Raw genomic sequence first — 27,617 nt, 5'->3', positions numbered from 1 at the left:
GGCCCTTGTTTCTTTATTGATCCTCTGTCTAGATGACCTATCCATTGTTGTAAGTGGAGTATTAAAGTTCCCTGCAATTACCACATTCTTATCAATAAGGTTGCTTATGTTTGTGATTGTTTTATATATTTGGGGGCTCCCTTATTCGGCGCATAGACATTTATAATTGTTAGTTCTTCTTGATGGATAGAGCCTGTAATTATTATATAATGCCCTTCTTCATCTCTTGTTACAGCTTTTAATTTAAAGTCTAGTTTGTCTGATATAAGTATGGCTACTCCAGCTTTCTTTTGACTTCCAGTAGCATGATAGATAGTTCTCCATCCTCTCACTTTCAATCTGAAGGTGTCCTCAGATCTAATTTGAGTCTCTTGTAGGCAGCAGATAGATGGGTCTTTTTTTTTTTTTTTTTAATCCATTCTGATACCCTGTGTCTTTTGGTTGGAGCATTTAATCCATATACATGTTATCAGTGTTATTATAGAAAGATATGGGTTTAGAGTCATTGTGATGTCTGTAGGTTTCATGCTTGAAGTGGTGTCTCTGGTACTCTGTGGTCCTTGTAACATTTCACTCAGAGTACCCCTTTGGATCTCTTGTAGGGCTGGTTTAGTGGTAATGAATTCCTTCAGTTTTTGTTTGTTTAGGAAAACATTTATCTCTCCTTCTGTTCTGAATGACAGACTTGCTGGATAAAGAATTCTCGGCTGCATATTTTTTCTGTTCATCACATTGAAGATTTCCTGCCATTCCTCTCTGGCCTGCCAAGTTTCAGTAGCTAGGTCTGCCACTACTCTTATGGGTCTCCCTTTGTAAGTTAGAGCCTGTCTATCCCTAGCTGCTTTCAGAATTCTCTCTTTATCCTTGTAATTTGCCAGTTTCACTATATGTCATACAGAAGATCGATTCAGGTTAGGTCTGAAGGGAGTTCTCTGTGCCTCTTGGATATCAATGCCTGTTTCCTTCTCCAGATCAGGGAAGTTCTCAGCTATGATTTAAGTACACCTTCAGCCGCTTCTCTTTCTTCTTCTTCTGGAATTCCTGTGATACAGATATTGTTTTGTTTGATTGCATCACTTAGTTCTCTACTTCTCCCCTCATACTCCTGGATTTTTTTTTATCTCTCTTTTCCTCAGCTTCCTCTTTTTCCATAATTTTTTCTTCGAATTCACCTGTTCTCTCCCTCTTCAGTCCTTGCTATGGCCACCTCCATTTTATTTTGCACCTCATTTATAGCATTTTTTAGTTCCTCATGACTATTTTTTAGTCCCTTGATCTCTTGAGCAATAGATTCTCTGCAGTCCTCTATGCTTTTTTTCAAGCCCAGAAATTAATTTTATGACTATTCTAAATTCTTGTTCCGTTATATTTCTTAAATCGGTTTTGATAATTTCATTAGCTTCCTGGAGTTTATTTTGAGGAGAATTCTTCCATTTCATCATTTTGGGTAGTCCCTGTGGTAGCTCTAAACTGCAGGGCGCTTCCCCTGTTCCTGTCCAGAGAACCTTGTGTTGGTTGGTGGGGCAGCAGTCAGACCAGATGTCTGCCCCCAGCCAACCACTGGGGCCACAATCAGACTGGTGGCCTACCTTATCTTCTCCTCTCCCAGGGACAGGACTCACTGTGGAGTGGTGTGGCCCCTGTCTGGACTGCTTGCACACTGCTTGTGGTGCTGCTTCCATGGGATCTTGCCAAGGGCATATTAGCGGGGGTGGATCTGCAAGGTGCACAGGGGCGGGAGGGGCAGGCTTAGCTAGCTTTGCCAGTGGTCCTGTGCAGGAGTGGCCCTGCAGCACCAGGAGGGAGGCAGGCCCATCGGAGGGATGGATTCACGGAAGCACGGTGTTGGGCGTTTGCACAGTGCAAGCAAGTTCGATGCTGGGAACTGGTTCCCTTTGGAATTTTGGCTGGGGATGGGAGAAGGAAATGGTACTTGCCAGTGCCTTTGTTCCCCGCTAAGCTGAGCTCTGTCTTCCAGGGTTCAACAACTCTCCCACCCGGTGTCCTCTCGCCCTCCCCACTTTCCGAGAGCAGAGCTGTTGACTTTTATCATTCCAGATGTTAAGTCCCACTGGCTGTCAGAACTCACACAGTCCGGCCCCTCGGCTTTTGCAAGCTAGAATTCATGGGCTCTGCCTTGCTGGGTGGGCTGCTCTTTTATCACCCTGGCTCCCTCCCGCCAGTCTGTGTAGTACGCACCGCCTCTCTGCCCTTCCTACCCTCTTCTGTGGGCCTCTTGTCAACGCTTGCCTCCAGAGAGTCCATTCTGCTAGTCTTCCGGCAGTTTTCTGGGTTATTTAGGCCACTGTGGGTGGAATCTAAGCGATCAGCAGGGCAAGGTGAGCTCAGTATCCTCCTATGCTGCCATCTTCCCTCATCTCCTACTTCTTCCTTATCAATTTGGATGTCTTCTTTTTTTTTTTTTTTTTTGTTTTCATTTATTTATTATTTAGAGACAGAGACCAGAGTATGAGCATGGGAAGGGCAGAGAGAGAGGGAGACATAGAATCAGAAGCAGGCTCTAGGCTCTGAGCTGTCAGGACAGAGCCCCACACAGGGCTCAAACTCACAAACTGCAAGATCATGACCCGAGCCAAAGTCAGACACTTTTTTTTTTTTTAATTTTTTTTTTTTAACGTTTATTTATTTTTGAGACAGAGAGAGACAGAGCATGAACGGGGGAGGGTCAGAGAGAGGGAGACACAGAATCTGAAACAGAGCTGTCAGCACAGAGCCTGACGCAGGGCTCGAACTCACAGACTGCGAGATCATGACCTGAGCCGAAGTCGGACACTTAACCGACTGAGCCACCCGGGCGCCCCCAAAGTCACACACTTAACCGACTAAGTCATCTAGGTGCCCCAGGATGTCTTCTATTTCTTATTGTTGTTTGAATGCTGTGGCTAAGACTTCCAGTACTCTATTAAGTAAAGTAGTTGGAGTGGACATTTTTGTCTTTTTCTTGATTTTAGGGGAAAAGCTCTCAGTTTTTACCCATTATGATATTAGCTATGGCTTTTTCCTACATGGGTTTAGTAATGTTGATGTGTGTTCCCTCTAAACCCTTAGTTGAGGATTTTTTCATGAATGGATATTGTACTTTGTCAAATGCCTTTTTTTCATCTGTTGAAATGAACATATGGTTTCTAATCCTTTCTCTTGTTGATGTGACATACCATGTTGATTGATTGATTTGCAGATGTTGAACCACCCTTGCATCCTAGAAATACATACCACTTGATTGTGGTGAATGATTTTTTTTTCTTAATGGATTCTATTGGATTCTGTTTCCTAGTATTTTGTTTAGTATTTTTGCATCTATATACATCAGAGATATTGGCCTATACTTATTTATTTTTTTAAATAGTGCCTTTATCTTCTTTTATGCTGCCCTTTTAGAATGAGTTTGGCAGTTTGGACTAGATTGAGAAGAATTGGTTTAACTCTTCTTTGAATATTTGGTAGAAATCAGTAATCTTTTTCTGGATTTTGTTGGGACTTTTTGGATTACTGATCCGGTTTCATTGCTAGTAATCAGTTCAAATTTTCTGTTTCTCTCTGATTCAGTTTTGGTAGATTTATGTTGTAGAAATGTATCCATTTCTTTTAGATTGTCCAATTTGTTGACATACAATTTTTTTCATAATATTTTCTTATAATTCTTTGTATTTCTGTGGTGTCAGTTGTCATTTCTTCTCCTTAACTTCGGATTTTGTTTACTTGAGTCTTATTTATTTTTGTTGAGTCTGGCTAAAAGTTTATCAATTTTTTTGATCATTTCAAAGAACCAGAACCAGCTCCTGGTTTTGTTTTTTTGTTTGTTTTTTACTTTCCATTTCATTTGTTTCTGCTCTAATCTCTATTCTTTCCTTCCTTCTACTAGTTTTGCATTTTGTTGTTTTTTTAAGCTTTAACGATAAAGTTAGGTTTTTTGGGAAATATTTCTTGCCTCTTGGGGTAGGCTTGTATTGCTATAATCTTCTTAGAACAGCTTCTGCTGAATCCTAAAGATTTTGTACTATTGTGTTTTCATTTTTATTAGTCTCCATGTAATTTTTGATTTCCTCTTTTATTTTCTGTTTGACCCATTCATTGTTTGGTAGCATCTTATTTTGCCTCCATGTATTTATCTTTTTTCCATATTTTTTCTTGTGATTGATTTCTGGTTTTATAACATTATGGTTGGAAAATATGTTTGGTATGAATTTATTATTTTTTAATTTCTTAAGACTCGTTTTGCAGCCTAATATGTGATCTAATCTGGACGGTGTTCTATGGGCACTTGTAAAGAATGTGAATTCTGATCTTTTAGGGTGAAATGTTCTGAATATATCTGTTAGATTCGTCTGGTTCAATGTACCTTTCAAAACCACGGTTTCCTTGTGGATTTTCTGTTTGGGTGGTATATCCATTGAAGTAAGTGGGGGGTATTAAAGTCTCCCATTATTGCATTAATAGGTGCTTTATATATTTCGGTATTTCCATTTTGGGTGCATAATTATTTATAATTGTTGTCTTTTCTGATGGATTATTTCCTTTATGGTAGCATCTGTCTTTGTCTCTTGTTACAGTCTACATTTTAAAGTGTATTTTGTCTGATAAAAGTATTGCTACCCTGGCTTTCTTTTCACTTCGATTTGCCTAATAAATGTCTTCCATCCCTTCCTTTAAATCTGCATGTATCTTTATATCTGAAATATATCTCTTATAGGTAGTAGATAGACGGGTCTTGTTTTTTATCTATTCTGTCACCCTGTGTCTTTTGACTGGAGCATTTATTCCATTTGTATTTGAAATAATTACTTTGTAGGTATGTACTTATTGCCATCTTGTTATTTTGTGTTTGTTTATGTAGCTCTCTGTTCCTTTCTTGTTCTTTTCTCTCATAGTTTCTGACTTCCTTTGTGATATACTTGGATTCCTCTCTCTTTAGTTTTTGAATATCTCTTGCTGGATTTTGATTTGTGTTTACCATTAGGTTTGTATATAACATCTTATGCCTACAGTAGTGTATATTAAGTTGATGGTTGCTTAAGTTTTAACCTAATTTTTCCTTCTTTTTCCTCCATGTTTCAGGTATATGGTGTCATACTTATATGCTTTTATTTGTTGAATTCTTTGAGCGACTTCTATAGATATACTAAATTTATTGCTTTTGTGCTTCCTCCTTTTTTTACTCCTACTTGGGGGCAGGGCATGCTCTTAGCAAATTAGGTATATAGTATTGGTGCTGCACAGGTTCCATGCAGGTGTCCCTGTGTTGAGGCTGGGGTGCATGGGAGGAAAATGTTGCCCATCAGTTCCTCTTTTCCCAGAAAAGTCTCCCCATGATCTCTATTCCTCCAGCACAGACTCTGAGATTAGTGAATAGATCTCTTGTATACTCCAGGCATTTTTTAAACTGCTGCTTCTATGCTGTATCTCCATGGGACTGTTGTACTGTTTCTTTAACTGTGGGAACTCAGTTTCTTTCTTTCTTTCTTTTTTTTTTTTTAACATTTATTTATTTTTGAGGCAGAGAGAGACAGAGCATGAACGGTGGAGGGTCAGAGAGAGGGAGACACAGAATCTGAAACCGGCTCCAGGCTCTGAGCTTTCAGCACAGAGCCCGACGCGGGGCTCGAACCCACGGACCGTGAGATCATGACCTGAGCCGAAGTCGGCCGCCCAACCGACTGAGCCACCCAGGCGCCCCGGGAACTCAGTTTCTTATCACCCTCCTGGCTCTTCTTGAGCCTAACCTGCTGATTTTTAAGGTTCCAGGTGTTAAGGCCTGCTGATTGTAAGAACTCATGAAATTATGCCTTTCTGGTTTTCAAAGCCAAATGTTATAGGGATCCGTATTTCTGTGTAGTTTCTTTGTGCCTGGGGTGCCTAGTGTGAGGGTATGTTTTTGTTGTTGTTGTTTTCCTCCTCTGCACCCTTGGCTTCCCTTCCTTCTGTAGCTAGTTTTTTGGGTCTGTTTAGCTCATTCTCTCGTCTCTGATTTGCTACTCTCTTCGATATGGCCTCTTCTCTATATTTAGCTGTGGAGATTCTGTTCTGCCAGTCTTGGGTCAATTTCTGGGTTATTTACACTGATGTGAGTGGTATCTGGTTGTATCCGTGGGAAGGGATGAGCTTAGAATCCTTATGCGTTGCCATCTTCCCAGATGGTCATTTAAAAAAAACAAAAACAAACAAACAAAAAAAAAAAAAAACTTTTTTTAAATTGGTTTTAGCAAATATGCAAAAAAAAAAAAAAAAAAAAAAAAAAAAAAGCACAGCTCCTAAGCCAACATGTGGACATCTATGTATAATCTTTTCTCAGGTAAAGAAATACCATACTTTCAGTATTTCATAAGCTTCCCTTTGCCTTCTCACAATTATTACCCTTTTCTTCATATTACTGTTTTTTTTAGAGTAGAAAAGAAATATGTAGACTTGTGGCAGCAGTTAGAAAATCCTCAGGTAGTCAGTTTCAACTTTTTTGTGCCCTGAACATAGGCCATCATTAGTTTTGATGTGCTGATTGCATAACACCCTTGTAGGTTCACGTTCAGTGGAGACAAACGTAACTTGGGAAACAGAGTTATAATTTGCCCTCATCAAAATATATGGGCCTTTTTTCTTGAGAGGATATATGTAGCAGCAAGGAAATCTAAAATATATTACTAGGTCTGCATTAGATTTCTGTGTCAGCTAAGGAGCCTGAAGGGAGAGTCATGATTTTGGACATGCTGTTTCTAATGAAAATGCTGAAGTTGTCTCATGAATTCTTATGCTGTAAGTACACAGTGTAGTCTGAAAAGGCCTCAAATAGGTAACTGACTAGAACACTTAAATTAAAATTTGGTTCTGGGGAATGATGTATATTAAAACCAAATTTTGTAAGTTGTAATTGATGTTCAAATGGTTCTGCTGTTGAAAGTGTATGCTCAAAAGAAAAGGACAGCATAGGTGGTCTGGTTACCTGACTGGTCTATGTGATACTTGTTTCATCAAGATGATAAAATATATTTTTATATTTTCTAATGGGGAAAAAGTAAACATTGTGATAAGCTCCACAAGCCATTCCTTCCTACTATATACTTGATAACACATCATGTTTGACATTCAAGCAAAAGACAAAATCTGATTATGAAGCTCTGAAGGTGGCAAATCTAACATCGTACCTCAGTGGCATTTGAAGGTCTAGAGATCTGAGAGATTGTACATGTTCCCAAGTGCAATCAGGAAAGTCTGGCTTGAAAATGTCTACATCGAGAACTGTAGGTGACAATACCATGTGTAGGAGAAAGGTATACAAATGGAGGGCAAATTTCAGGTTTATAGCTGTTCAGACTCCGCAATGTCTGAATAACACATATCTTCATCATGGTAACAAAAGCCTTTTCAAATTTTGAATGAAACCTTCTTCCTATTGTAACTGCCATCGCATCCCTATGTCCACATAACACACTAATCAGGAAGTACTAAGCTCTACTTTGTGTAATCTGTATTTATTTAGTATTTATAGTATTTATATTACATATATATTATATATATATATGTAGTATTTATATACTACTTACATATATTTATTTAGAGCATTTATTCCTTGGATGATTCTGAATAGTAGCTATGGTGGTTAAACTTTATTCTAAATGCATTAGAAAGTACTAACAAATTCAGATTTCTGAAACTGCAATCAGTTGTGTGTTTACACTTGGAACTATTGAAAATTAACCATATATTACTATCTATTTGACCTCTAATGAGAAAAAAATTTTAATGATAAAATTGAGGGGTGTATAGTGTGTGCTTTGGTGATACATATATAATTTCTACAAGAGAAGCACATAAATTTGTGAACCAAATAAAAGAAAATTTCTGGCCCTTAAAATACATAAGTATGTATGTACTATACGTACACAAGTATATATAAGTATAATATTTAAGTATATAAATACTATAAATGCTTGTGTTTCTATGAGTACTATGTTTCTGGAGAATATAATTCTGGCATGGAGGAGGCCAAAATAAAGCTTTTGTCACATGGCACAAACTGTGCAACCTATCTACCACAATCTGTATATTCCTTCCAGACTTGAAAAACACATTTTAAAAATACAGATTCCATAAGGCGCAGCAATGGATAGAGCCTTAACACATTTTTAAAAAGCTTTGTTTTGGGGAATAGTTGCATACACTTCCAAAACTCATTTAGCTCATTCATTACAACACCAAGATACTAGGATTTAATATCACACATTTTACTTGCACAGTTTTCCTGCATGTTTGTCAGAGAAGAGAAGGTGACAGTGACTTGAACTAGGAAAATATGCAGTAAGCTCTTTTATCTTGATGTAAATAGTTTGGAAAAGACTAATTTGATAGCTAAGAACAGAAAAGGATTAGGAGAGGTAAAGTATGTAAACTTTCTTTATTAAAATGAACACTTTGCAAATATTCCATTTGTCTTTTGTTTTAGCTGAATTAGCCAACGATTGATTGCTTTCTTTTCCAGCATCTTAATGAACAATATATCTTTGCTTTATAATTCTCCATAGTTCTCAGTATTTAAGGAAGAATTATGTTTCAAAATCACATTATGGAGACATAAATTGCAGCTCTACCATAAACTGAAAAAAGAGCATCATTTGTGGAAAAATAATTTATGTATTTAATCTTTTTTTTATCTTCACTTTCCCATCTTTTATGTCTCACAAAGCAGTTGTCTAGTACGTGACTTTCAGTCATCTATTCAATCTGTTATTAATTATCAAACATTAACTGTTCAGTTAGTCTTTGGCAAACTTCACAATGCTGTCTGCGTTAAGTCTATGGCATTTTTTTGGAAGTCATCTTTTGGCACCTCCTCACTTGTGATTGGCACCTGCATTGTCTAAGTGCTGCTTTTCTCTCATACTGCATCCTGAAACTCCAAGTCACATGCTTTGAGGACACTAGGCCTTCCTTTTTGCTATCTGGCCAAACAGCTCATAGTCGGTTGAAGCTTTTCCCACATTTTCTGGACTTAGATGAAGCAGCACACCACAGAATATTAGATCTGACATTCTGAGGGCCTCCAAATGGCCCAGAAGATGGAATTCAGAATAGAAAGGGACGCATCACCCTGTGGGTTGAATTTTGACCAGTAGGAATTAAGAGATACATTTCCCCTCTCCTCACTCTCTCATAGACTACACCAAAGACTAGCTCACCCTCCTGTTCTAATCAGACAAATCCTGTGTAGAAAGTGTGTAAGTCTCATGAGCAACCATATCTCTCATTACTTGTAGTCATTTAGTGGTAGCAGGACTGATAGTGCATCAGTTTGTAATCTTCCTGTCTTTCTTTCCTTATATCCTATGCCGGTTTTTTTACCACTATATTTTGAGTACTTAAAACATGGCCTGGCACACACTAAATACCTATCACTGACAATATTCTCAATATTGCCATATTATGTTAATTATTCTTTATCCATGTATGGTCTTGGTATTAAAATTCCATTGTTGTTACCCATATAGAGATCAGTGTTGCTAGAAAAAATAAAAATAAAAACAACTCACACTGAGTCGTAGTGAACATCTCTTGATGTGAAACAGTGATGGTCAAAATAATTTTGAAAAAAAAATCCCTGCAACTTGAAACTATTGGGAGACATTTATTGATTTGATTTACAAAGGGTGTACTAAACCAAAGCTTAGAGACAAAGTTTGTTTTTTGTTTGTTTTTTTTTTAACTTTCCCACCTCATGCTGCCCCATTCCACTGGGCAAAGCTCACAGTGGTAGCTGACCCATAAAGAGGCCAACGAATTTCATCTTCTGAATTATCAGCATCCCTCATTCTTTTAATGAACTGTAACAACTGTGCAATGAATCATTTGGCTATGGGTAGAGGATGCCCTGGGGGTGAGCAGCGGAGCCTGTGAAAGTGAAATTTCTTAAATGAAATGAAATCTGTCTCAAAGCCTATTAATAATTTGAAGAAATAGCAGTGCAAAAGAATCAGAAAATACCTTCATGACTTAGGAAAGCTTTTTATAGGTAGTTCACAGCTGCATTTGACATTTAAATGAAGGGTAGGTTTTGAAAATTTGTATGCTTGTATATATATTTATCAAAGCAGTATTTAGGAAGTATGACTTGGAAAAATAAGTTCTTTACAACATACTATGAAAAGAAAGAAAACTAACATGTTATGAGTACTATGCAAGATACTTTCCCTGTTCTGTAATCTACAGAACAGATTACATGAAGTTGATATATTTTGTCATTTAGGATAATTTCTAGGTTCCATACTTTAGAAGTGCTGAAGCCTACATTCAACAGATTCAATAATGTATTTGTGTGAATCCAGTATTTTATTTTTTCCCCATTAGGTACCATAGCTTTAGCTTCCAGGTTTTTAAAAATTTCTTTTTAAACTTTTATTTATTTTTGAGAGACAGAGAACATGAATGGTGGAGGAGCAGAGAGAGAGGGAGACACAGAATCTGAGGCAGGCTCCAGGCTCTGAGCTGTCAGCACAGAGACTGATGCAGGGCTCGAACCCATGAAATGTGAGATCCTGACCTAAGCCCAAGTCAGATGCTTAACCAACTGAGCCACCCAGGCACCCCTAGCTTCCAGTTTTCTCCTACCTTATGATACTGTACATATTTGCTATTAGAGGGAATTTAAGTGAGATTTAATGTTTTCAAATATATTTAATGATCTTTTTGATTATTGCTAAATAATTCTGTTTCCATTGAAATAGTTATTTCCTCTAAATAGAAGTTTAACAAAATTTAAAGAAAAATACTGCAGATCTAGAAGTTTGCTGGATACCTGACATTTTTGCAAGTAGAAAATATAGTCCTAAATGACATCATTCTTTACTGTTTCATCCTTTACTGAGATACACACATGGGTCTTCAGAACCACAGAGGTAAGAACAGCATGCATTTACCTCTGAGTCTTGGACCCTATGAGTTAACGCATTCACTTTTATGCCTTTAAATGCCAAATATATCTTTTGGCTTCCAGTTCGTATCTCACTTCACACTTCCCTTTAAAATGGATGAGTGCTTGTGAGGCCGCATACTTTTCCTAGTCATTCATGGGTACCAGAAAGTTGTATGACCATTATAAATTGCCAACATGACCTTTTAGTAATAAACATGTTTTACTTATGTAATAAAATCCCTGAAATTCTTGTTAGGAAAGTCCTACTGTGGGCTAGATCCTAATTGACAGTATATGCTGTCAATTAGTAAGGGTATAATTCGTACCCTTACTAGTTAAGTGTATAGTTATAGAGTAGTAAGTATATAATATAATTCTCTCCTTCATTATTGTTTATGGGAAAATAAGAAGCAAGTAGAGGTTAGGCATTGTCAAACAATGCTGTTACCATGTCTGGGTTTATAAGTTGTTTAAATCTCACTGCTTCCTAAGTAGAGAATTTTGTTGGCAGTTTTGTTGTTGGCAAATCCTGTCCAGTCCTGCAGTTGCTTCATCCTTTCTCATAGTCATATACTCAATAGACATCTTTTCCTTCTAATTTCCATATCAGCCTTTAGGTAGCTTACATGGCATGAGTAGGTAGCTCTCTATCCTATATGCCCCGCAGATGTTCCACAAGATCCACTCAAGCATTCTCCTGAAACATCGCTGGGAGTAGAGATGAATCCCAAGGCAGGAGCTACTCCCTTTTGTTCTGCCCCCAAAGCAGGGAGCCCATCTCTCATCCTGTAGATTTCCCAAGAAGACTTAAAAAAATATCTGTTTGGTGTGTATTTCCTAACTGCCAGGCAATTTATGAAGCTCTCCAAAGAATCCCATTAAATCTCCTTTGAGGAAGGGTGGGACTTACTGTACAAGGCTTTTTTTTCCAAATAGCTTTCCTTCAACAATTTTCTCATTTTCTAGCCACACAACAGTGTCAGTGCTTATGAAAGTAAATGTAAATAAATCCTCCAATACTTTCTTTTTGTAGCCACCAAGAAGGTCTATCTCAGTAATTGCTTTGGAATTTGATATCTGCTGAATATTTGTTTCAAATTTCAAATTTTAACATTCTATTGTGATACCATAGATCTACCTAATGTCTGCATTTGGGTGATGTTAGGCATATCCAAGTTAATATCAAAACAGGTAATTTGCACTTCCTCTTTCTTCCTTGTATCAATAAATGTTTACATGTCCATTTATCTAATTGAGAAGCAAATGACTTCAGATACAGTCTGTATTCTCCCTTCCTGTAACCTACCCCCTATGTAATCTGTCAGCAGTTCTTATTCAGACTATCTTAAAAAGATGTAATGAAATCTCTCCACTTCCTCTCTAGTACCTTCACACTACCCCGTTCCATTGCTTCACTAGATGACTACAATAGCTTTTTTATTGGTCTCCCTGCCTCCACTCTTGGTACAATCCACCTGTCCTCTTAGAATTGAGTTACATTATCCAGAATGGCTTTTAAAAATAGCTCAGATTATATCACTTATCTGTTTAAAATCTTTTGAGGTTTTTCCATTGTTGTGTGAAAGCATAATAAAATCGAAGTTAAGAATGCCTTCTATGACTAAACACATGAACAGACATCTCCTCAGCCTCATTTTATACTTTCTAATCACATTGTTTCCTTTTCATTTCCATAAAAATGCCAAAAATTTCCTATTTAAGGGCCTTTCACTTGCCTTTCTATCATCCTGTGCCTTTCTGTCCTGGAGTACCATTAAGCTGACCCCCATTTATTATTCAATTCGGAATTAAAATGACACCATTTCTAAAAGGTCTCTGATTATCTGAAACAAAACACCTTCCCAAAAATAATTACTCCCTATCATGTAGCTCTAATTTATCTTTCTTAAAACCTACCACACTTGCAATAAATTTCGTGTATTTTGGGGGTCCATTTTATTGTTTTCTTTCCCTGTAAGCCAGTGTTAGATCTTCAGAGAAAAGACCATAGCTCTCTTACCTACAACTGCATTTCTAGTTGTAAACATTTCCAACTACAAACACATAAAAATCATTCATACTGTAAAGCTTTTTTTCACCTCCCACAAATATTTTCTATGGATACACTTAAATACTTGTTTTTTAAAATTTGATTTAGTAAATTATGCATTCACATATTTGTAATGATGTACTGTTTAATAAACTATTTTACATAACGCTTATATAAGCATTTTATGTAGAAAATAACTTCGTAAGTGCAACGATAAAGATACACAGATGATATGACAATGGTAACTACATATATAATGGTAGTAGTGTCGCGGAGAGAATAAAGCTTCTAGGAGGTACTTAGCCAGAACTAATTTCTTTAGAATAAGCATCAAAACAAGGATTGGTTAGTAGCAATCAAGGTAAAAGGAACACAATAATCAAAGACTTAGGGCTGAATAAACGGATGTGGATCTATAAATATGAAAGGAGTTAATATGATGATGGAAAGCTATGGCAGAAAATCTGTTTTAAGAATATTGAACTTAAAATGACAAATACAATAAATTATGGAATGTTTAAGTACGCATTATATCTGATCACATTTACCATTTGAAAATATCTAATATGAGGCATACAGAAACTCATAGATAGGTCTACAATTAAAGAGTGTTTCAGTAATCTAAAATTATGAAGACACCATCTAAGGTGTGAATGTGGCTATGGATAGATTCAAGATAGAATTCTAACAATAGAAATTTTTAAATGAGGTGAGTGATAGGCTGCAAGAGTGAGGGAGAGGTCAAGGATGACTTACTGGTTTCTGATTGAAAGGTAGAAAGATTCACTTTGAGAAGGGGAACGTGTTTAAAATTTAAGTTTGATCAGGTTAAATTATTTAAAATTGTAGTATAGTTGAAACATAGGTTAATTTTGAAATGTCTGGAAGATTTCCAGATTGAGATGTGCACCAGGTGAGGGATATCTGTTGGAGGTAGAGATTTGGGAGTCATTGTTAATGGTTATTTTGAAGCCTTAGGTAACTTGTATTAGATAATCAAAGGAAGTGTGTTTGTCTTCTGTGTGGTAAATAACCAGTTTGAAAATCTGATGTTGAGTTCTTTTTGAGAGGGGGGGAGAGAGAGGGAGAGAGAGAGAGACAGAGAAAAAGAGAGAGCATGAACATGAGCATGAACAGGGGAGGGGCACAGGGAGAGAGAGAATCTTAAGCAGGCTCCATGACGAGTGCAGAGCCTGACGCAAGGATCGATGTCATGACTGTGAGAAGATGACCCCAAATCAAGAGTCACATGCTTAACTGACTGAGCCACCCAGGTGCTCCTTGATGTTGAACTTTTAAGTCCCCAAAGATGATGATAGAAGCTGAATTGGATGGGAAAACTGTGAGTAATTTGACAAAACTCTTTGATTAATTAGGAATAGCTGCAAGTCCTAAATCAATAGATGACACAGATGAGAACGTTATAGAATAGATTGGATAATTTTCAAAGAAAAAGCAGTGTTGTTAGAAATAATTTGAAGATTAATAGTCTGAAATAAACTCTGTCTTAAGCATTTTATCTTTAATTTAAAAACTTGAAATAATACAGGGTCAAATTAATGAGAAATTTATTATTTTTTTTTTAAATTCAAATCCAACTTAGTTAACATATAGTGTAATAATGATGTCAGGGATAGAATGTAGGATTATATATATATATATATGTTGTGTATGTAAGAATCATATAAAACACCCAGTGCCGATCTCAACAAGTGTGTTCCTTACTGCTCCTTGCCCATTTAGCCCATCCTCCTACCCAACACCCCTCCAGCAACCCTCAGTATGTTCTCTGCATTTAAGAATCTCTTATGGTTTATCTCCATTTCTGTTTTTATATTTTTGTTTCTCTTCCCTTATGTTCATCTGTTTTGTATCTTAAATTCCACAAATGAGTGAAATCATATGTCTTTCTCTGATTTATTTTGCTTAGCTTGATACACTCTAGTTCCATCCACTTTGTTGCAAATGGCAACATTTCATTCTTTTTGATTGCTGAGTAGTATTCCATTACACACACACACACACACACCCACACACACACACCACATCTTCTTTATCCATACATCAGTCAATAGACATTTGGGCTCTGAGAGATTTCTTTTTGAGAGGACTGTAGAAGTAGAGCTTTCAGGAGAGGACACTAGCTTTCTTATGACAAATTAGTTTTTTGTTTTTGTTTTTTTAGGAACAGTTTGGGGTTTAAGGTGTGTTATTTATAATAGAGAGCGGTGTGACATAGCGTTAAGAATATGGGATGATTAAGTAACTGGCTCCAAGTTTTCAAGTGGACTGTTTTCATAAAGTTGAATTCAAGTAAACAACAAGGGGAATCTTGTGGTGGAATGATGATGAAGCTAGCAGCTCCACCCACATTTTAAAGCACAAAGCTGTATAAATCTATCTATAGATTTAGAATCTTAGGAAACCCTCCTTCATAGATTTATTGTATATTCTGTGCACAGAAATATATTTGGTGTCATGCAGTATAAAACAAAATTATCTATTAATAAGAATCAAAAGGATACCTGCATGGTTCAGTCATTTGGGTGACTGACTCTTGATTTCAGCTCAGGTCATGATCTCATGGTTATGGGATTAAGCCCCGTATTGGGCTCCATGCTGACCGAGGAGCCTGCTTGGGATTCATCCTCTCCCTCTCTCTCTGCCCCTAACCGACTCTTATTTTCTCTCTCTCTCTCAAAATAAATAAGAATTATAGAAATAATTATAATGCCAATAAACATTATCACCATCATAACTTTCATCGTAATGGAAAATGGTTAACATTTCTGTATAAATTCATCTCTCATGTAACAAAGTCTCAAATAAAAGACTATTTGTCCAAGCGTTGTCATGTGGTTATCCCCTTGGGCAGAGGAAAAGAGGACATCTTTTTGTGTAATATTTTTGTTTTTTAATTGTGGTGAAATTCACATGATGTAAAATTAACCCAACAATTCAGTGACATTTAGTACATTCACAATATTGGGCAACCACCATTTTTGTCTGTTTATAAAACATTTTCATTGCCCCCAGATTAATACCTCATACTTACTAAGCTATTACCCCTCATTCTTCCTTTCCCCTGTACCCTCAAAACCACCAATTTGCATTTTGCCTATAAATCTATAGAGCTATCCCTGTTATAACGTGTATCAGTACTCCATTCCTTTTTATGGAATAATATTTCAATATGGAATAATATTTCATTGAATGCATATACTATAATTTGTTCATTCATACACTGATGAACATTAGGATTTTTCCCACCTTTGGTTATTTTAAATAGTGCTGTTGTGAATATCCATGTACAATTGTTTAAATTTTCAAATCTTAGGGTAACATATCTAGGAGTGGGATTTCTGTGTTATATAGTGATCCTATGCTTAATTTTTTGAGGAATCACCAAACTGGTTTCCACAGTGACTGTACCATTATGCATTCCCATCAGCAGTATTCAGTGATTCCAATTTATCCTTGTACTTGGCAAGTCTTGTTATTTTCTGTTTGTTACTGTTGTTGTTATAGTTGTTGTTAAAGCTGTGAAATAGTGTCTAATGATTTTAATTTGCACATTCCTAATGCCTAATGAAGTTAAGAATTTTATCATGTGCTTGTTGACCATTTATTTCTATATCTTCTTTGGAGAAATGTCTATTCAAGTCTTTTGCCCATATTTTAATTGTTTTTTTGTTGTCAGGAATAAGACCTCTTACATGCTGGCAGCAAAGGGACACATACAAAGGAGATGTTTCTTTGTGTCCAAAAGGATACATACACATGTGAAATATTCTTACCTAAATAAAAATCATAAGTCAGAGACAATTACATGATTTCACTAATAAGTGGAATTTAAGAAACAAAACAGATGAACATAGGGGAAGGGAAGCAAAAATAAAAACAGAGAGTAAGGCAAACCATGAGACTCTTAAATACAGAGAACAAACTGAGGGTTGCTGGAGGGGAGGTCGGTGGGGGGATGGGCTAAAGGGGTAATGGGCATTAAGGGGAGCAGTTGTTGGGATGAGTGCTAGGTGTTGTATGTAAGTGATGTATCACTGGGTTCTACTCCTGAAACAAATGCTATACTGTATGTCAACTAACTTGAATTTAAATACATAAGTTTATAAAAAGATCATTGGATTTTGAACAACCAAATAAATGCATGCCATAATATTTTTAGGTCTCCTGCCTTACTCAAGAGAGAATCTATCTTGACATTTATTGCATTGAATTTCTTTTCTTTGAACTTAAGGAGTGTTAAAGGGGAGGGCCAGATCTCCTTCATGGTTAATACTACATATTACACAATATTTGTTGACTTATTTATTAATTTAACAATGACTTGTTAACTTGAGGATCACTGAGTATAACTTCCATAAAATTATTTTATCAAGTTGCTGAAAATCAGAACATATGTGTTCTCTTCTATGTCTTTTTCTATTTTCAAGTAGTGGTTATGTACTAAATTGGAAGTAACATTTTCAGCAGATTATTGGTTACACTTTAAACGTTATTATTGGCTGTTAATAGTATGCACTTACTTGGAAGAGTCTTGTTGGGGAAAAACTGAAGTATTAGGGCATGATTTTTGAATAGTCAGCATAAATAAAATTCAGATGGACAGTACATTGAGCTAGAAGGACTGTAACCACATCACTCACTGAGTTGTTCTTATAGCACCTAAAAGTGCCTTATGAAGGCCTATTTGGAATGAAGAATGTTTTAAATACACATCTATATTCAATCAGTAGGAAAGGCTTTAAAAGTCTATCTGTGACAAGCACAGGAAATATAACATTTACATGGACTCAAACATTTCTCACTAAGTAATTTGCAGAGTTTGTGAAACGGTTATATTTTAGTCACCAAGGAAGAAAATCCCTAATCCATTTATTAGGCTTGTCTTTTTATTTACACACATCTTTGTTCTCTCAGTGTAGGTAGGTGAACGAGATAGACTTGCATGTTCCTTCTGTGGCTGTCATTATGAGTCTGAATATAACCAAGCTAATGAAAGCAATTTCATTTTTATTGTCAAAGAAAATGCAACTGATGATGTAGTTTTGATATACTTGTGGTATTTAAAAACAAAACACCTCTCGATGAGTCTTAAGATTCCAGCTTATGATTGGATAGAAATCATTATTTTATTCCTAAATCCATGTTGGACCTTAAATATGTTACAAATAATCCCAGCAACTGGATAATGCCTATGAACAAGTGGCTAATGTCCCTTACCAGTTGGTAAATTAGTATAGTGTGCTTGTGTGAAAATTCTTGTTCTCCACCCATGCATTTGTTTGTTCAAACAATTGTTTCTTAGTGATTATTAAGTGAAAAATATCTTACTCCCTAAATGGAAAGGCAGCAATAGAAGAGCATGATTTTGAGTGTGAGAGGTCCACATTTGAATTCCTCCTATTACATTTTTGTAGCTTTGTAACTTTGACAAATTATGTAATTTCCTGTCTTCTGTTTTTATTTCTTTGACTAGTAACTTAGCTTCCTATCTAAAAGATAGTAGTAACTTTACTGTTATTCATTTTTCCTCTGTGGACAACTACATTGACTGTAAAGGCAACTCTTAAAAGTGGCTCATGCCATTAGATTGCTAGCCACCATGTTAGTGACAAGTTTTATTTTTCTGAGTAGTTTTTACTCAAAATGTAGTTAATTCCTAGTTACTTAATAGCTGAGCACAATATATTAAAAAAAAACACCTCAAAATGTAAATAACAAAAACCTGAAAGAATTTTATGCACATGGTTTATGGGAAAATTAGGAAAAAAGTCTATAGGCAGCTAATGCAAGTTGATGAAGAGTTATATACAAAAATAAGAAATACTTGGTATTCTAATCATTTTTATTTAGTTCATTTTAGATAAACTAGAGAATATAGGTAACATCTGGAGGCACTTAAAACAGCACATATTCATAGTTTGGATACTGGTATATAGTCCTTACTGAACTGAATTGAGCTTTGCATTTTCTAGCTTTTTACTACCATAGAATCAAACTCTTAGTTTCCTTTGTTTTCAGGTGGTATGTTTCTGTCAATATCTGCTTAAATATTCTAATACCTAGGAATTCTTTGCCTACTGCCAAGCCTAGTCTGAATACCAGTATTATTTAGCCTAAAATGTTTTCTTTTACATAGTTTTTAAGTACTTTTATTAAAGTAGGCCAACATTTTAAAAATCAGTATCTTCCCATTGAAAATCTGATTTTCTTTATTTCTTAGGGAAAATGACCAAAAGATTTGGAAACATTGACCAGCATTCTACTGGAGCTAATTGCTCTTACACAGTTTAGACAAGATAACACTTTCCAGTTCAACAAAATACCATCAATTTATTGTTTCTTTGACAGAAAATCTGAATGTCAACTATAATTCATCATCACATTTGTTGTTTCTCTTAGAATAAGCAAATATTTCCCTGTTTCTAGATCTCTAACAAAAATGTGTAAGTGAAAAGTAAATCTGGACGAGGTAATGATTTTAAAAAGTGGGAGAGACTATTTCCTTAGGAAATAAACATTTTTCTGAGAATTGACTATGAAAGCAAAATATTTAGCATTAAATATGTATCTTTTGCCTTATACCCACCTTTACTTCTATAGGTAGGTAGTGGAGTTTGTGAACCCTGGTTTGAGATACCCAACAATAGAAATACTTATGAATCTTGATTTCTGTATTTCAATCAGTTGTATGCTATTTACCAATAGAAGTGGGGTTTATTAGTTTAACCCAATTTTCAAGTTAGGAATATCAGAGGAATGCATCTGCAATACAAAATTAAGAAGTAGCCATACAGTACCTTAAATAGCCTAAGAAACTTAATCTGTTTTCCAAATCACTTGACTTACTGTCTCGGTTTTTTTGTTTTTTTTTTCTTTTTTTTCCACTGAGGAATATCAAGTTCAATATCTTACTCGTGCAGACTTCAAATGAAATCAGATTGTCTTTTCTTTCAAACATAAATCCAGTAATTAGTATCTAGTCATCAGTCTCGTATATGGATTGTTTCTTGGAAACCAAAGACAATAATTGAGTTTAAAATGCTGTGCCTAACATTTCAGGGTGATACACAGCAAATGCAGTGGAGAATATTTTTCTGTCACTGTGGATTTCTTAATGTAAATTCACTTAAGTGAAGGGGCTATCAATTTGTAGTGTATTATCGCACTCTAGTTAAGACCAAGCTTCATTGAACACATGCCCACCCCCTACACAGAATAAATTGCATCTTGGCAGTTCAATTCTTTTAAATAAATATTTTCTCTCTTTTAATTTTAAATAAGCCTTTACCATCTGTTCTGTCCTTTAGTTATGAAAATGCCAAAGAACATAACTTACTACTGTGCCATTTACAAACTGTAGGCAGAGAAGTGACTTAGTACTTGGCATGTCTTTGTTCTCAATTCTACCCAATATTTGTTTTTCCTTTTCTCATGCTTCAAATATAATGGAAGATATTATTCTGACATACAGAAGTCTTTTCCAGCAAAAATGGAACACAGGAAAAATGATTAATTTGAAAGACTTAACCAAAGCCAAATCTGCAGAAATGTGAAATACCTGAAGGATTGTAATCATATACACAGTATGGTAAGCCTAACTTTATCAGGCAGATGCTATGCAGATTGCATTATAGCCAAGATCCTTGGTAAAGGAAACTCATTTTGTCTTCTCAGAGGGACAAGAGATATTTCCAAGGAAACCAAGAATTAATGCTTGCATTCATCCTGTATACACGTTTGGTACATCCTGCATATTCCAGGCATATAGCAAAAATTACCTGGACATTAATATGACATCACAACATTGAATAGAAGAGTGGTATAAGAAGTCTGTGTAAAATATAAAAGTTACATTCAATTTAATTCCCTGAACAAAGAACATGGTGATGAACTTAGCTGAATATATTCATATTGAAAATAAAAGCTGCTGATTAAGAAATGACAACAAAACCCCTAAACCTCTGTAATGTATTTATATTGAGAATTCACAATAGGAGGGGCCACCATGGCGGAGAAGTAGGGGGATCCATACTTCCCACGTCTCTGAAAGAAGTGCAGAAGCCAAAGGACTTTGAACACCAGAGCCTGGGAGGAAAAGAGACTGAATGTACCAGGAAGAAAATGGGAAAGCTGGAGAAAAGATAGGTGGCTGACTGAGAACTGGGGGAGATGAAAAAAGGCCACATGGGCACGGAGGAGAGGAACCCCCTTCTGCGGAGAGACAAAGGGAAGAGAAAGAGCAGCTAGGAAAGTGTAGGACCCTACCTGGACGGGAGAAAGGCCTTGGACCGAGACTGAGAGGGATCCGATCTACAACTGCGGGGCTTTCTTCCGACTGGGGCCAGCTCCCTGTTTGTGCACCTGGGGAGGAGGGGAGCCAGGCCTGGGTGCAGTGGTCATTCAGGGGATCAGTCCGCAGTTGGAGAAAGTGGTTCCCTCCCTGGAGGGCTGCGCGATAGTACATAGCCTGCCTGTGTCCGCCACCCCTGGACTCTGTGGCTGGGCTGAGGGTGTAGTCTGCAGTAGGAAAAGGTGGCTGTCTTACTGGAGTGCCGTGGGAATGGACAAAGCCTGTGTCTGCCTGCGTCCCTGAGGCTGCGGCTCAGTCCACAGTAGGAGAAGGTTGTCCTCCCTGAAGTGCGGAGGCAAACATAAAGCCAGCCAGGACTACAGATCCCGCGCACTGAGAGGGGCTTCCCCAGTGCCAGAGCGCATGGAGCAGGACTTTGAATCCTAGCCAAACACAGGATCAGGGGAGTTGTGGGAGCAGGAAGGAACCCTCCCGCCGGCTGCACGCCTGGAACAGTGAGGACGATTCAAACAGAGTCCACCGGATCCGGCTCTGTGGAGAAGACTGGGGAATCACCATTTTACCTCCCCCCACTCCACCATCACCGAGGTGGGGCCTCAGGGATCACTCCTGGGGCCCATAGTGGAGGTGGGTCCAGATTACACCAAACTGCACTTCTTGCACTAGGTAACTGCGTATCCACCAGGACGGCGCAGACCCTGCCCACAGCTACTCCAGATAAGCACTGCAGCATTGCCTGGATTAACTCTAGGTCAATTCTGGATATTCTATAGTTTCTATTACCCAATCTTTTAATTTTTAACCTGGTATTTTCTATACTTTACATCTGAAACTACTCACTGAACATTAGGATATTTCTCATTAAATCCTCCTTCATTGATGGGTGTTAAAAATATCACGCACCAAACTCCTCCGTTCTTTTACTGTCAATAGTAAAATTTTAAATATCAGAGTTTATTATTTCTTCTTAAAACTTAAAATATTGATTGCATTTGCAACACAGGATACCTCCTTGGAATAATGGGTACATTTTATGCTCATCTTTCCATCTTCCAATTGACCTTACTTGAATATTATTTCATTTCAAATTGAAGATCCTGTGAAAAGTCACAAAAGCATTCCTTTTCATTTTCATCAAAATGTGTCACCTGCCATATTTCTAACAGCCAGATTATTTTATCGGTTGTTTTAATAAGTTCTTCAGATGGACCAACTCTGTACTGGGATCACTTTTAATCTGTTAAAGAATTGTAGAAATATGTAGCAACATATTAATTTAAAATAATGAAGTACTTGGACAACATACATTCCTAATGGAAATCAAGTTTTGATTTTACCCTCATGCTTCATTCTAGCTTACAAAATAAAAGTAGTAGAGTAATATTTTGAATAATTTTTCACAAAGAAGGAAAGAAAGAAGTAGCAAGGAAGGAATTAGGAAGGAAGGGATGAAAAATATTGCTATTTACATAACCTCAACTCCATACTTTCTGATATATTCTATTTTTTATTGCCTTTGATTTTTAATGTTTATTTATTTTTGAGAGAGAGAGCGTGCGAGAGAGAGGGAGGCACAGAATCTGAAGCAGGGTCCAGGCTCCAAGCTGTCAGCACAGAGCCTGATGTGGGGCTCAAACTCAAACCGTGAGATCTGACCTGAGCTGAAGTTGGACACTTAACCGACTGAGCCACCCAGGCGCCCCAGTTGCCTTTGATTTTTAGATAGGTGTTGAGATTTATTGTCTGTGTTTTTATGTCATTATTGTTTAAATTACTATTAGAAGAGAAATCTTGGCAATGATCTATAAAGTGAATGAAGAAATTCTGAAATAGGATTTAAGGAAAGAAAAACTGTGGTGACCTCCAATAAATAAAATGCAGTTTCCTCCCTATTAGTAGAATCAGCAAATGATGGTCTGAAATCATGTAGAGAAAGAGCATGATAGACAACTAGGCACAAAGGCAAGGTTGTATGATTTCCAAGAAAATGGCAAGGAGATGATAATTGTGTTGAAGAAGATCAGAAACAGGTTTGAAGTAACCTTAAATCATGAATATTGTGTTCCAGGTTAATGCCATGAAAATGGAAACTTCTTTTTATTAGTAGGTCTGTGGATCAGCACAATCAAATGAAATTTTAGGCATCTTCGAATTGAAAAAAAATCACAAAATTGCACTATTTATTCTAGACAACACGTTTACCTGTTACTGAATAAATTCTGAGTACTAAGGTGTGTCAGGAATTTCTAGTATGTTCGTTCATTCTACACATTTCTTGGCTTTATGGATAACATTTGATGTTGATTAAACTCGATGTAACTTGAACTGAATACTGATCCAATATTTCAGACATTCTCAAGAGCTCTGATGAGTGGGAATATGACATCCAGAAATATTTCACACTACTGACTACGTTGTAAACAATGCAATAAATTCCCATATTAATATGAAATAACATGTATATTATTTCAATATTAAAAATGTCTTCTCATATGAATTTTACTAATGTGGAATTAATGGTTATTTTTAGTTACAAACATTTATTATCACTTCATTGTAAATATGCTTAGTTTCGTTTTCTTTGTAAATTTTCAATTTTGTAATGAAGTTTAAGTTTACATTATTTTCACAAACAAATTTAGATCTTATTTGTAATTTAGAAAATCCTAAATTTACTCTTCTCCTCTAAAACATGTTCTTCTCTCTGAAAATATAAAGAAATCTTATCTATATTATAAGTCTATAAGTCTATATTGTAAGATCCTGTCATTTTGTCTTTAGCTAATTGTCCCAGAGATTTAACCATAGAAGGCCCACTAGGAATACTACTCCTTCCCTCTTTCAATAGTGACTAGCTTCTGTTTGGTCCCTTGGACCAACCCAGGTCTGTTAGAATTCTTTCTCAAGATGTTTAAACCAGGATTTGGGAAAATAGTCCATTCTCTCCAGGTAGGTAGCCACATATGTGAAACTAAGGAGCCCATGGTGACCATGTGGAAAAGTGTGCAGTGACTCTCAGATATTAAGTGCTTTACCATGTTTCTTTGTATTAAATCATTATTTGCATCATGAAACTCCAATTCACAATTACCCTTTTTAATCCCAAACACAAAACTTTCCTCTGTCCTCTAAAAGAGATTATCATATTGTATTTAAGAGCTTGATTGAAGACATTAGGCAAACATTGTCTTTGGGAATACAAATGGTAAGTAACCCTGTTTACACAAATGACATTGCATGTTGTGGATTGAAGGTATGGTCAGGATACTTACTTGCTCAAAAATATTCCTTTAATGCTATATTTGGGACATTGGGTCCTGGTTTCATTCTTAGATGGCTAAATAGATTTGTCTAAAAAAGCACATTACTGTTTGTCAATCCTGCCAACTTCATCCTGCCATTGCCAAGGTAAAGAATTTTTATTCAACCAGATTAGGTCTTCTTTGATGCAAAAGCTTATTTGGGAGTATATAGCACTAATACAAAAGGTAGAACTGTAAGAAAAGGCACGCTACTTAAACATAATGAAGATAGGTACGTAATGTAAAAAACTTTTCCCCCTATTTTTTCCCAAATTAATTATTATTTTTTGTTCTGTTAAAAGCTGTGGAAATTATAAGGACACATGAATGATAGGTTCTGAACTGGAGGATGAGATATGTGGCTTTTTTTTTTCATATTAACCTAGTTACGTAACATCTTTGAGCGTCATAAATGGAAACAATAATCTCTACCAATAACATAGGTTTGTTGTTAAAATGTAGTGAGAATACATTTGGTGAAAGAATTTGGTAAGCTATAAAATACTGTAGTGGAATCTAATTTTATATGTTTTGTTGTAATATGAATTGGAATATATTATAAAAAAACCCGTATCTCCCTTAACATATTTAATTCATACCAAAATGTTATACAACCAAGCCTGAAAATCACGACTAGACATAGTTGACTAATATAGTAGTTGTTATTATAGTCCTCATCAGGAAGATTATGCATATTCAGAATGTATTTTTATTCTGTTTAAAAAATGATTTACAATGCCCATATTCTTTTATTTGCTTTGCTATAAAAATTTCAAAGTCAACTGTTTAGCTTTTTATTAAAGGAGCTAACTGTTCTTTCAGTCCTTCATCTCTTATTTCTGCTACCATGTAGCAGTTCTTAGGTGTTTATAATTATATTTATGGTCTCTCAGTAGCAATTGTGAGGGTTTCCAAAGATTACCTGAACCATGGCATGTAAGTGTATTTTAAGCATTTATATTTTTCAGGAATTTTTGAGATTTTCCATTTATTATAGATAATGCGAAATGCAATTCAACAAAACTATGAGTCCATTTTATTTTATATTTTTCAGAAGTTTTTGGACTGTGAGTCATGCAGGAAATCAAAACAACTCAAAATCTTGCCTTAAGTGTTAATTATTTCTCACATTTGTCCTTTGAAAGTGCAAAGCACTGCTGAATATTTGAAGCCAACCAGGGAGTAAAGTCCTTGGTTCTGAAGAATTATCATTTTTGTTTTATTTTGTTTTGTTTTTTCCCTGATAGCAGAAGTTCAGTTCTTCAATTCCTACGATTTGTCATGCTGGCTCTGGGATGCACTGTCTAGAAACTATTCACTTCCACCACTACTTCTTAGTGCTTCTAGGATTTATTCGTCTTTTTTCAGTTGCTAGGTGACTGGGCAGTGTGAATACTGATTGTATCTCTTTGTATATTGCTGACCAATGTGACTCCCTAGCGCTTATCCCAATCCATAGTTCAAAGAAGGCCCTCAAATATTTGTCAGATCTACATGAACCCAATTCTGATTAAATGGGGGAAAAAAAGGAAATAAAATATAATCTTAGAAGAAAATTGTCAGAAGTGATCAAAGGAAAATATAGTGTCTGGAAAACCATAAATAATATTTTTAAAACCTATAGAATGAGCAAAAGAATAAATGAATACATAGTAGGCTTAATATTAAGCACCCACTTTAGGTTTTAAAGTGGAAACTGACAAACTGGATTTCAAGTGAATTTGGTAACATGGGTATCAGGAAAGTTGGAAGTTTTGTCAGAGTTTATTTTCTGTCTCCTGCAGAAGAAACCAATGTTTTTCCAGTAGTGTAAGGCTAACCAAAAACAGTAACTTCAAACAGATGCCTTGACATATCAGTGTGGTGGTGATCACATGGAAAAACAGTACCTCTCCAGAAATACCACATAAGCTTGAAGCCTGACTGATTTTTGCAGGAGTACATGAGGAACAGCTGTTACACATCGGAGTACATTACACAAATAAGTGTAATATCCAGGAATTGCAAGGAGGTACAAAGAATTTTTTCAAAAGAAGGCTAAAAACGTGACCCCCAAACTGCCTAAAATCTAGCTTAACTCTCTTGAGTAATATAGCCTAAGTAGCAGAATTTAGGAATATTATGTTTATCTTGCAGGAAGCTAAGAGTTTTATGCAAATGCAATGAATGTGGTCAGAGAAACTTCTGTAGAGACTGAGAATGATTCAATGGGTATACATAAACAGAGTGATCTTTACAATGAACTCAATAAGCAAGAAAACAGAGATTTGAGAATGAATACCTAATTGATCATATGTCTTCAAAAATACTGATCAAAACCCAGCTACTGTGGATTCAAGGCCTTTTAATTTGTATTCTTAGATAAAGAAAAGTCATTGTCTTGTTCACTAATCAATGTGGGAAATCATTATCAGGAACACGTAGGATTTTAGAGAGGGCAGGGAAAACATGAGATACTGTGTGCAAAGCCTTTAGAACCAGGTATGGCATACTAAGCCCGAGGACATATTAGGTAGTAGTAGATGTGGTAGTAATTTTAAAGCTTAGGCCTAGCTAAAAATTTATGCAATTTATATCATGAGTCTAAGACTCTCCAATGAAAAAAGCAGGAAAAAACCAGGGATATATAAAAATAACTATTAGAGAAAAAAGAAAGCCTAATTAATAGAAATAGTTTTCTTATAGAAAAGAAGTATTGGCAAATACACCATCATTAAATATATGCTTTGTATACCATTTCTGATAATATATTATCCTTACTTCAACAGGTTGCTGAAGTATCTTTATATTTGGGTCTCTTTTCATTTGTATCCAAAAGAGTAATCTCAAATAATCTGTGCATTATGGGAAACTTTTTGCCATTAAGCCAAAACCAATAATGCAAATCTGATTCACTTCTATACTGTATTAACTAAGTATAGGTATCATTTGTAATCTTTAGTATTCTGTTTCTAAAGTGTGATACAACCTGAAACCATAGGAAGTTATTTAAATTTCTAAGGTTGAAGGAAGGAA

Source organism: Herpailurus yagouaroundi, unplaced genomic scaffold (genome assembly GCF_014898765.1).
Source record: "Herpailurus yagouaroundi ecotype Mexico unplaced genomic scaffold, PumYag 160, whole genome shotgun sequence".
Taxonomy (NCBI): Eukaryota; Metazoa; Chordata; class Mammalia; order Carnivora; family Felidae; genus Herpailurus; species Herpailurus yagouaroundi.
The sequence above is the reverse complement of the archived record's forward strand: the minus strand, read 5'-3'. Positions refer to the sequence as shown.